Source organism: Chrysochloris asiatica, unplaced genomic scaffold (assembly GCF_000296735.1).
Source record: "Chrysochloris asiatica unplaced genomic scaffold, ChrAsi1.0 scaffold00392, whole genome shotgun sequence".
Taxonomy (NCBI): domain Eukaryota; kingdom Metazoa; phylum Chordata; class Mammalia; order Afrosoricida; family Chrysochloridae; genus Chrysochloris; species Chrysochloris asiatica.
The window spans coordinates 955,267-968,330 of NW_006408910.1; positions in this window are offsets into that span (position 1 = coordinate 955,267).

Below are 13,064 nucleotides of genomic sequence, written 5' to 3' on the forward strand. Positions count from 1 at the left end.
TGACTGTTTTTTGTTTGTTTGTTTGTTTGTTTGTTTTAATCTTGGTTTCCCTTGCATTATAATATAGAGTAGACACTCGAGAGGGAGAGAAAGGAATAGTCAGAAACACCACACTAGAAGGCTTGTAAGTCCGTCTTCTGCCTATGACTGATTGGAATATCTAAATTGGGGCTACAGCATACACAGTGAAGAAGGCTTCTTGCGGAGCCTTCTTCTACTATAGGTAGAAACCGGAACCACATCCATATCTCCAGAGATGAGAAATCTCCACTTGAAAGGATGAGCAGACCAGCCTGGAGCGGCTAGAAGAATAAAAGATACCTCTTGAAAGAAAGACTTGCAGGAAAAAATGGCGACAGATGGGCTGTTACTACAAGACCAAACAGATTGCTTCCCTAGAAAGCATCAAGGCAAGTGGCCAGGTCCTCTCAACGCAAACCCCCTTCCAAGATTAAGACTCAACGGAAATGCACGCTCTGATTGGTGACCACACACATCATCAATGGGGGGAAGTGGGGTAAACGCAGCAATGAAGTGGCAAGCTAAACCCTGCAATGTTCAGTGGACTTCTGTGGACCCAGTTGGGGACACGGTTGGCAAGCAGTGTGAAGAGGCCTGGGGAGTCTTGGGCCCAGAGACAGTGGTGTGGTCACAGAGGACTCGAGAGGAGAGTGGAGCTACCGGCTGACAGGAAGAGAGGACATATACACAGGAGTGCACACACTTGCAGATGATACCCACGTGACCTGGACCAGATGACTGGATGATTGGAGTTCAATCAGGAAAGGAAAGAAGGGGGGTGGGGGGAAGAGTGAGCTGATACAGTCTGATGAACTTGACCTATACCTATGGAGCAGCAACTCAAAACAGGGAACAAATCCTCACAGCAAGAAACATTCACACACACCCAGAGTGGACGGAGAAGGGCAGCTTGGACATTGGATACTCAAAGGGGAGGGGGGGACTACAAAGGCAAGAAGTGACTGGTTTACAAGCTTTCAAGAGGGAACCTGGTGCTAGGGAGCTTGGCAGAAGGCAGAATCTCCAGAAGGTACTATTCAATCTGTCTAGGCGGAGCTGATGAAAGGAGATACAGATGGGTAACTCATGAACTGTAGTGAATAATGCTTATCAGGACAGATTATGAGGGTTGGAAATGCAAAGGTTGAAGTTTTGTAACAAGGAAGGGAGTGATTGATTCTCAAGGATAGGAGCGGAGGCCTCTGGGACCATCAACAGAGAAGAGCTGAGAGCGGGACCCTACCCAGAGAAACAGAGATGCCTCAGATGGAGGCAGAGATGATGACACAGAGTGATGAAGCGACTGGGGACTTTGGACCCAGAGAGGGAAAGGGACTGTGGGCCGAAAACTGGGGGGAGGAGGGGGAAGTGTAGGCAGCGGGTTTCTGGGATATACCCTTTGGGTGGTTGAGGATGCATGGAGGGGATTGGAACCATGGCAGTGAGATGATATACGATGGAATGAATGTAAAACTAAAGTTCTCCCATGTAAACTATCATATAATTCACAATAAAACATTTTAAAAAAATAATAGAAATCCAAACTTACACTATTTGTGACACCATTTTTCACTTGAAGTTTACAATACTCTATTGAGGAAGTTGTGGAAAAATTAGCTCACACATGCAATGCTGGGTGCCCTATAAATTGGTGTAATCCTTAAAGAAAAAAAAATGTGGCAACATCTGTATCTTTAAAAATTACCAGCACACGTATGCTTTGAGCCAGCATTTCCACTTCTGAGAATTCACCCTACAAGAGGAATTGTTCAGCAGCTATTTACATAACATATGTAAATTATGGTTCACACAGCATAAGTTGAAACAGCAAAAGATTGTTGTTGTTGTTGTTGTTTTTGTTGTTGTTTTCATCCCTGCCTAAATGTCAATCTAATTAACCTTTGTAAATATCAAAAAGGGTTGGAAACTTATTCCTTCTACTTTATTTAGCCTTGTGCAAACAAATAGCAAATGAGCAGACATTGATTTTTTATACCTTTAAAACAAAGATGCAGAGATTAGACTGGTAAAGCAAGACATTTGCAGCACTATGCTTTGACACTTTGTTCTAGCAAAACCTGTCTATCACTATTAACATTTACAGTCTTGGAAATTCTACACAGTGTCTCTGTAAATCAGAATTGCCTTGATGGCAGTGGGTAGTGGACTAGCAAAACCTGGAATGTACTTGAAGATCATGAATGTAGTTCTTAATCAAAAATTTTAAAAAATTTAAGTTGCCATATGTGTCAAAATAGAACTGTGTCTTAAAAGGTTTTCAATGATTGCCTTATCAGAAATAGATATCTAAGCCTTCCTTCTGAGGAACCTCTGGGTGGACTTGAACCTCCATCTTTTCATTTACCAGTTAAGAACCATCTAGAGATTCCAAACAAAGTGATTACAATGCTGTTTTTCTGAAACCGGGTAAATTTTCATGTTGAAAACATATTTGGCTCTTGTGCAGATCATGAATCAAAAGAGAGCAAGACTGGAAGAAGGAAACATCTAGATGCAATTTTGGTCTTTGGGTAGGAATGGATAGTAGTGTGGCTAACTAGGAAGAAACTCACAGGGTGGATGTGTCCATTCTAGAAGGGTTACAGACAGAGTTGCTGATGACTTAGATGTGGAAGAGAAGGTATCAAGAGGAATCTGAGAAAGCTCTCAAGTCTAATTTGAACTTTAATGTAGGCCATATACAGAAATTGGGAACAGAAGGAAGTTTTAATGACACAGAGTATGAGGTGCCTAAGAAACATCTGGCATAGATATCAAACTGCCAATTAGGATTTTGAATCTGGAGCTAAGGATAGAATTGAGCAAGAAAGAGTACAGAGTTAGTAGGCAAGTGGGTAATAACTCAAGTCACAGAGAGACAAGAGGTTCTTTCTGTGCACAGGTAAGTAACATTTCCTACTCTTTGACTCTGCCTTACACTTTTTATGCCTACAATCTCACAAGTGTGAAAACAGTTTATTTCGCATGCCTCTTTGTCCCTTTGTCTATGAGAACTCAATATTAAGGACTGAAGAGATGACAGATACCATTTCTATTTCTCTGCTTCCCTTCATTTCCTCATGGATTCAAAAGAAAAAAATTCCTCCTTTTCTTTCAACTCCAAAAAGAAGCCTTTGAGTGTATGAATAATGAAGATGCCATATTCCTAGAAATCCCCTGACCCATATCTTTCTTCCCCAGAGAGTCACATTCAGGACTCAACTCTGGTGTTCTTCTCTGTGTTTAATACTCATTAATGAGAAATACAGCATATTCCTTCTTCATTGTAGCCCATGTATGATATGAGGGACACAAGGTAGTGAGTGTAGAAAGCAGTTTCATTTTTATTTACACCACAACAAAAATTAATCTTTCACCATTTTATAGGAAGCATTGTGATGCAGTAGAAAACCTTCTGTAGCCTGGAGACAGATGACCTGAAATCTTGTCCTAATTATGACACTACATAACACCATACTCTTGTAATTCCTTCATTATACTTTTGCTTACTGTAACTGAGGAGGTTTGAGCAGATCAGTGGTTTACCAGATTCTGGTAGAGTCCTGTGAGCCCCTAAGGAATAAAGACAAGGATGTGGACACCAGTAGTGGGGATGTCTGACCCATCTTCCCCACTATTTTAGCCTCATATTGAGCAGTTAAAAGCAATTTGGTCTGTGTGATCATTAAGATGTCTTTCAGTCCTAAAGATCCATGGTTAATATATATACAATATTGAATTTTAATGTAAGATATAAAGAAAGACAGCAATCCAATAGTTTTGATAGCTATATTAGAACCTGTTGTTAGGTGTTGTCAAGTCATTTCCAACTCATAATGACCTAGTAAAGGGTTTCTGAGGGGCAACTTGTGAGTTTGAACCACTAATCTTGTGGTTCAAGCAAACCTGTGGTCCTGCACTTACCCTATAGAACCACACCAGGACTCCTCACATTAGAACCTAGTAGGACAAAAAAAGTGAAGGCTCCCCCTAGCATTTAGACCCCTTACGTCAAGTAAAATCTAGTCCTCAGAAAGATAACAGGGATGCTTTTATGACTCTAAAGTTGGTGATAGCACAAGAAAGTCTTCTTGTGGTGGTGCCCAAGCATCTAATCACAGTTTACATGCAGAGATTGTAGGACCCTTCTCCATCTAGCTCACAGACAAGATTGCTAGCTCCAATCTATTAGTGGAAATTGACAAGCTGAGACTTACTGACACCCAAACCACATGATAGAAAATTTCAGTAGCTCCAACATTTGTAGTCATTCATTGTTATCTCCATTAGGCCTTTTCACCCACAGAAAGTAATGCATGTTGCCCCTTTACAGGGTTTTAGTACCACAGGGGCCAGTACCACAAAATCAAGCAAAGGCAGAAAACACTTTCAACTTCGGTATCACTAGTCACAGGTTCAAGCTGACTGAAAAATAATACAGTCCACACTATGATCCCATTGAGTAAGGTAGGTAGATTCCATAGAGGGTGCATTTTCCTGACTTTTATTAGAAATATAACAGCTCGAATATGTGATTTCAGAAGTAGATATTTTCACTTATTTTTTATTTAAATTATCTGAACCTCAAAATAGTTCTACTAATATGATCTAACTATTATTCAGAGGTGAATCTTCATCCTTGAAGGGCTGCTTTCATGGGACCAAACAGGTGAAAGTCTGATGGAGCAAGATCAGGACTATAGGAGGATGCTCTAACACCTCAAAATAAAGTTTTTGCAGAGTGTCAACAGTGTGGGCAGAGGTGTACAGATGTGCATTGCCATGCAAGATAACAACACCGTTGGATAATTTTCTCTGTGTTTAATCCAATTTTAGGCTTCAGCTCTTCAGTGAGAATTATTGATGTAATGAGAACACTGAAGGTTGAAACTTTTTCCCATAGTGTTCCAATACTGGCCCTTGAGAATCCCTGAAAACTGTAAGCATCAATTTACTACCTTATGGTTGACTTTTGAACTTTTTATTTGTCAGCAATTAAGAATGTTTCCAATCCATACTCTGCCATTTGCTCTCAGGTTCCTAGTGATGAATCCATGTCTCATCACCAGTAACAATTTTTTTCAGAAATATTTACCTTCCTTTGAGTATTGGTCCAAATTTTGTTTGCAGATGTCCAAACATGAGTTGTTTTGGTATCCAGCTCACACAAACTTTTCAAAATCCATGTCTGTCATGGATTATTTCAGAGGCAGAGACATGACTATTTGCAAATGATTTTCCACATAATCCACTGTCACTCATCTGTTTGACAAAAGCACTTCATGTGCACACTAAATGTAGTTATCCATCACAGACATGGACAGCGTCTTAATATAACCAGAGTGTGGAAAAGTTTTGACTCAATCTCATACATCTAGTAAGATTTTGTTGTTGTTCATCAAACCACTTTATTCAGGGTAGTGATGAAAACCATAACCAGAAGTGTCTGGTATTTCATTGCAAACAACTCCCACTGTCTTGTGCTCCCCCACCCCCACCACACACATACCTGTTTTATCTCTGTGCTATGGCTCTTCACCATTCTCTGATTCATTTCAACATCCCACAAAGGACCACCTCAGACAAGCCACTCAGATACAGTATGCATCAAAATAATATCTCCTTTCAGTTTACAACTGTTCAAAGTACAATTTTTAATATCAGAGATCTCTACCTCAATTGCATAAATTTCTAATATTTCTACTGTTCAAATTATTTTTAATTTCCACTGCTACATAAGTTTGGCTTTTTTGCTTCTCACCCTCCCACCCCTGCCCCACCTTCCCTCCAAAAGCAAATGAACTTTGCAAAATACTCATGTCAAGTGATGTTTTTCTATAAATGTCTTAAACCTGTGATAAAACAGTGTTTTGTGGTCTAATAGTCTCTTACCAAGTACCTCAAAAGGAAAATGCAATAGCATGGATAGCTCAAAATAGTAGATCTTATTTTTTTTTGTTTTGGAATGTGCCATACAACTTTATGCAAATAGTAAACTACCTATTACCTTAGGCAATATTAAACTAATTTTTATCCCATGAGCATAAATAATCCTGTTCATTTTTTAATCCCTATGTTGTTATTAAATGTCATCAAGTTGCTTCCAATTCATAGCAACACTGTATAGGATTTCTGAGGCTTTAAATCTTTGCAAGAGTAGAACGCTGTGGAGTGACTGCTGGACTTGATCTCATGGTTTTCAGTTCAGTGGTTATCCTGTGGAGCTGAAGTCACCGTACTTTTTCGTCATCACTGTATACATCTGTTCTCAGTTAGTTAGCTTCTATAACTGGCTATGACTAAACTGATTTTTTTTTTTCTTCAAGTGATATTTTCTTTGGGTGGAAATAAAAGAGACAGAATTAATCTTTGTGATCATGGGATCTAATAAGGTTTTGATTTCTGTTTAATATTTTTATTATGAAATATTCCAATCTTATACAATCTAAAGAATAATACAAAATTGATATAGAGGGACACATCAGATATACTACTCAGACCCTGTCTAACAGAGAACCAAGAAACCAAGTGAAATAGATGCCCATGACAATCTATGGAATCCTGAACTTCAATGGAAAGAATAAACAAATAGATCAAATACTGATTAGAAGAAGAAACTGAACAAAAGCAACAAACAAAGAGAAATGAAGCAATCACTTTCTAAATGGCCTGGCATAGAACATTCATTTTGAATTATACAAGAAATATGCTGATTGGAGCAGGAACCAAATAATTGGCTCTACTCACCAAGGACTGCACTGGTGACCAGCATTCAGAGAGGTGTGAGCTCCCCCTTTTCCACACTCATTTCCCTGTAGCCAGAATAGTATGGCTCCTACCCTCATCCTCCCATGGCCATTCAATCCCCTTCCATCAGGCATTCCATCCAGTCCACAACTTATTGCTACACAGTCCCAGTGGCCTGAGACATGATCCAGAAGATTGAGTATCAGATTCCTGCTGCTGCAGACATCTGCAGGAAATGCCCTCACAGACCACGCACAGCATAACCACAGCCTCTATAGTTGGGCATGTTCCCATGGAGCAGGTGCAGGACATTCAGGCCATCTCTACCTTCAGCAGTACCCATCCACAGCACCTCCATGAGTATCATCACCACAGTCATGTTTGGGGTCAGTGCTTGTTCTGCAGCTGTGCTGCTTTTTAAATCCTGTTTTCTTTTTTTTTTTTCTCTTTTCTATTTATATGGAAATGATCTAATTTCTTGGTCATATTTACCAGATTCTTGGTCAGCAGTTTGTTTGTTTTTTTTCTTTCAGAGTTTTGTATACATCTTCCCACTGCCTTCTTGCCCACATGGCTTTTTTTTTTGAGAAATCAGAGCTTAACCTTATTTTCATTCTTTTGTAGGTTACATTTCATTTTTCCCAAGCTGCTTTCAGGATTCTTTCTTTGTCTTTGATTTTGAAGAGTTAGATATGATATGTTTTGATGATTTTCTTTTGGGGTCTATCTTATTTGGGGTTTGTTCCACTTCTTGAATGCTAAACTTCTCATATTTCATGATGTTAGGGAGATTTTCTTCCAGCAACTCTTTGACTATCTTTTGCTAGTCTCTTTCTACTCTGGAATTCACATCACCATAAGCTATTCTTCTTCATGTCGTCCCACTTGAATCTTAGACTTTCTTCAGATTTTTTCATTCTTTTTTCTGACCATTCTTCTAGCTTAGTAGTGTTGAGAGATTATCTTCCAGCTCACTAATTCTGACTTCCATTGATTCAAATCTACTCTGCCCACTTAGTGTAGTGTCCATTTCTGGTATCTTAGTAATGATCATCTTGATTTCTGTTTGTAAGTTTTGCATTGTCTCCAATCCTTTATCTGTTTTGTTTGATTTTACTTGTAGCACTCTTCTAAGTTATTCCTTGCTTTCCCTGACTTTTCTGTCAATCATTTGAAGGTCCCCAAATATCATTGCTCTGAATTTATTTTCTGATAGTTCCAGTGCCTCTTTTTCCTCAAAACATTTTATAGCTACATCTCTTTGTCTTTGTTTGAGCTACTCTGACTGGATTTTCATGTGATCATAAATTGTCTGTTGCTTTCATGACATTGTGGTGTTATATTTGTATTAAGTTCATGAATGTATGTTGGTGTATTCTTAGGCACTCACCAACTGCCTCTTGATGGGTGTGACCAAGAGATAAGTTTGTTGGCTGTTGTGTTTCCTATTCATGCAGTTCAGTTCAGGGTGGATTTACCAGACATTGGTTGTTGGTGTTGTTCCAGTGTATTGACTCTAGCCCAACTGGTATTGACTCTAGCCCAATTGGTGATGTTGTAGTTGGGCTATATGGCAACAGTTGCTGTCTTCTTTGTCTCCGTGAGTCACAGGTTTGTTTTCATGTCTCTGAAGTCGCTCACATATGCTCAGTATGGCTGTAGCAGGTCCTGTCAGCCACCATAGCCCAGCATTCACCTCCTGTCTTTCCACATTTGGTGAGCTCTCTCTCCCAATAAGCACTTGATCAATCTCTCTAACTTTCCTAACCCTTCATGTTGGAGTTACAGAGCTATTTTCTGCATCTGGCTTGTCCAGTTTTCTGCATCCCTGCTGCAAACGGTCCAAGCAGCCTTTCTGCCTAGTCTTCCATCTTACCCTACCTCCTTTCTTTTTTCTTATTTCTTCACTGTTTTCCCATTTTTGCTTCCTATGCCCTCCAATTTTTCTCCTCTACTTTTTTTTTTTTTTTCTATTCCCCCTACTCTTTTTGCTTGTTATTTTTTCCTCATCAGTCAGGAGCCAGCAACACTATCCAACTAATCCACCACACCTGCTACCCATACCACTAAGTGAGTACCACCATCTCCTTCAGCACCTGCTTCAGTCTTCTCTTAGCTGTTTTACACAACTAGCAATCAAGGCTTGTGACCACACTACCAACAACCAAATCCATTCAGATGTAGGTGTCAAGTGGTCCAATGCTGCCAAATTAACAAATAGAGTATATGCCTATTTGTGATTATATTTAAACAAAACAAAAAAATCAAGATGATATAAACCAACATACAATCTATTGATAAATACAATAACACAACACTGTCTTGGGACACACACACACAAAGGCTGGGAAAGATGGCTTCATCAAGTGACCAAAATGCAGAACCAGAAAATCGGCTAGTGGAAGAAATTTTATAGGAACTACCTTATAAAGAGTTCATAAGAATTAGGGCTCATCAACAGATTAAGAAAAAGACCAAGAAAAACAAACCAACCACCAAGGAAATTATAGATGAAATCAAAGGAAACAGACAAAACTGGAAGAATTCATAAAAACAATAAAAGAATAAATTGACAAACTAAACGGAAAATTACAAACCATACAAAAAACAACAATCACCAAGGTGTATCATAACCAAACTTTCTAAAAACCAAGGACAAGAAAAGAATCCTAAGAGCAGCTCAGGAAAAATGAAAAGTTAGTTTAAAAAGGAGAAACAATAAGACTGATCTCTGATATTCAACGGAAACCTAGTAGGCAAGAAGGTAATGAATAATATATGTAAAACTCAGAAATTAAAAGAAAAAAATGCCACCCAAGAATTCTATAATTCAGCAAATTTTTTTCTCAAATACAATGGTAAAATTGGAACATTTCCAGATCAACAACACCACCCAGAAACCAAACCAGATATAAAAGTATTCAAAGTAAAACAAGCCTTCTTGTTGTTGCTGTTAAGTTCTGTTGAGTTGGTTTTGGCCCATAGACACCCTATATAGGGTTTCCGAGAAGCAGCTGGTGAATTTGAACTGCTGACCTTGAGGTTCAAACCAACCTTGTAATCAGGCATTTATCCTACAGTGCCACATCAACAAATCTACAAGACTAAAAATAGGGAACCAGAGATATCAATTTATAATTAAGACAACTTTGTTGTTAAGTACCATGGAGTCGGTTCCGACTCATAGTGAGCCTGAACAGGTTTTCCGAGGCTGTAAATCTTTATGGGAGCAGAACACCTCATCTTTCTCCCACGGAACCGCTGGTAGTTTTGAACTGCTGACCTTGATGTTGGCAGCCTGACTCATAACCACTACACTACCAGAGCTCCTCAGGCGTTTATCCTACAGTGCCACACCAACAAATCTACAAGACTGAAAATAGGGAACCAGAGATATCAATTTATAATTGAAACAACTAGAAAGCAAAAAAGGGGAATAGTCTAATTATAAAACTTTCAAATGGTGAGGAACTCAAGTAGATTTCAGGATAAAACAAACTATTTTAAACCAGGGAACTGATTAATGAATTACAAGGTAACTACAAAGAACATTAATAAAACTTCTTATCAAAATAAAAAAGAAGGAAATCATTAAGATTTAGTAAATACTACAGCAACAGCAATGAAGATGTCAAGAAAATCTACAAATTGAACTTGCCAGAGAAAATTATGTGTAACAAAGAAACCAGCAGCATCACAAAAAAACACAAAGCAAAATGATAGCATCCCTATCAATAATTACAATGACTGTAAATGGATTTAATGCACCAATCAAAAGGCAGAGAAAAGCAGAACAGATAAGAAAAAGATCCTTCAGTATGCTGCTGTCTATAAAAGACACCTTACACACGACAAAAATAGACTAAAAATTCAAGGATGGAAAAAACATACCAAGCTAACAGCAACCAAAAATCAGTGGTGGCAATGTTAATTTTTGATAAAATAGACTTTTAGATAAAAACCAGCATAAGAGACAAAGAAGGGCATTAAATAATAATAATTAAAGAGTAAACTGAACAAGACGACCTAACCATAAAAAAAACTTTGTTCCCAACGAAAGAGACTCAAAAAACACAAATCAAACTCTAACAGAATTTCAGAAAGAAACAACTCTAACATAAGAGTTGTTGTTGTTGTTATGTGCCATGGAGTCGGTTTTGACTCATAGCGACCCTGTAGAGTGTTTCCGAGGCTGTAAATCTTTAATGGAGCAGAAAGCCTCATCCTTCTCCCACAGCACAGCTGGTAGTTTTGAACTACTGACTTTGTGGTTCACAGTCCAATTCATAACCACTATGCTACCAGAGCTCCTTTACCATAAAAGTAGAGCATTTTAATACACCACTTCTGATAAAGGACAGAACAGCTCGTGAGAGCAATTCAATAAACACACACAATGTAATCAACTAACTTCACCTCCTAGACTTACATTTTAGTGTACAGGGAACATTTTCCAGAATAGACCATATGTTAGGCCACAAAATAAGCATAAATAAATGTAAAAACATTGAAATACTGCAAAGCATCATACTGGATCACAATATTATAATATTAGAAATCAATAGGAAGATCAAGGGAAAAATACATGAAAATTGAATAACACCTGCTTTAAAATATTAGCTAATAAAAGAAACAAAAATGAAATAACAAATACCTTGAGTCAAACATTAATGAAAACACAACATACCAAAGCCTGTGATAGGGCAAAAGCAGTTCTCAAAGGGCAATTTATAGCAGTAAATGCATACATCCAAAGAGAAGAAACAATCAAAATCAACAGATTAACCAAACATCCCCAACAATTAGAAAAAGAGCAGCAAAGTAAGCCTACAAGAAGAAGAGAAATAATAAAGATCAGAGAAAGAAAAATATGAAACAGAAAAACAATAGAGAGAATCAACAAGGCAAGAAATTGGTTCATTGAAAGGATTAATAAAATCACTGGAAAATCTAAAAAAGAAGAAGATGCAAATAACATGAATAAGAAATTAAATAAGTGACCTCACAACAAAATGAGCAGAAATAAAAAAGGATACTAGAATACTATGAAGAACTATATTCCAATAAATTTGAAAACCTAGAAAAAAATAAATTTCTAGAAATGCATTACCAACATAAATTAACATAGACTGAAGCAGAAAACTTGAACAAATCTATAACAAAAGAAGGTATTAATCAGATCATTAAAACTGTCCAAGAATAGCAACATCAACAAATCCGGACTCAGAGATCATGACCAGTGACTTCTACCAAACATCCAGAGAAGAGCTGACACCAATTCTATTCAAACTATTCCAGAACAAAGAAAAAGATAGAAAACTCCCGAATTCATTTATGAATCAAATATAATCATGGTATTAAAACCAGGCAAATATATCACTAAAAAAGAAAGCTATAGACTAACATCCCTCATGAACATAGATGCAAAAATTCTCAACAAAATTCTAGGCAATAGAATCCAACAATATATCAAAAAAACAAAAAAACAAAAAAAACTATCATGACCAAGTGAGATTCATATCAGATATGCAAGACTGATAGCGTAGTGGTTACGAATCGGGCTGCAAACCTTAAGGTCAGCAGTTCGAAACTACCAGCCGCTCTGTGGGAGAAAGATGAGGCTTTCTACTCCCGTAAAGATTTACACCCTTGGAAACCCTGTACAGGGTCGATATGGGTCGGAACCGACTCAATGGCACTTAACAACAACAACAATGAAAGACTGATACCTGTTTTTCAACAGAAGAAAACCAATCAAAATAATCCACCACATGATCTTATCAATTGACAAAGAAAAGGCATTTGACAAAATCAAACACTCATTCCTGATAAAAACACTCAACAAAATAGGAACAGAAGGGAATTTCCTCAACATAGTAAGTTAATGCGCTGGACTGCAAAGTCAGTTTGAACTGCAAGATTGGCAGTTCAAGCTCACCAGCTGGTCCTCAGAAACCCTATGCAGGGTCACTATGGGTTGGAACTGACTCTATGGCACTTAACAATAACAACACACAAACCCAAAGGTCAACATTACCATTACTCTCAATGAAGAGAAACTGAAAGCATTTCCTATGTGAATAATAACCAAAGAAAGATGTCCTTTATTACCACAGTTACTCAATATTGTGAATAGGAGCTCTAAGGCAAGAAAAGGAAATTAAAGCCATGCAAATTAGCAAAAAATAAGTAAAATTCTATTTGCAGATGATATGATACACAGGCAATCCTAAAGATTCAGCAAGAAAATTATTGGAACTCACTGAGGGATTTAGTTAAATGGCAGAGTGCAAGAT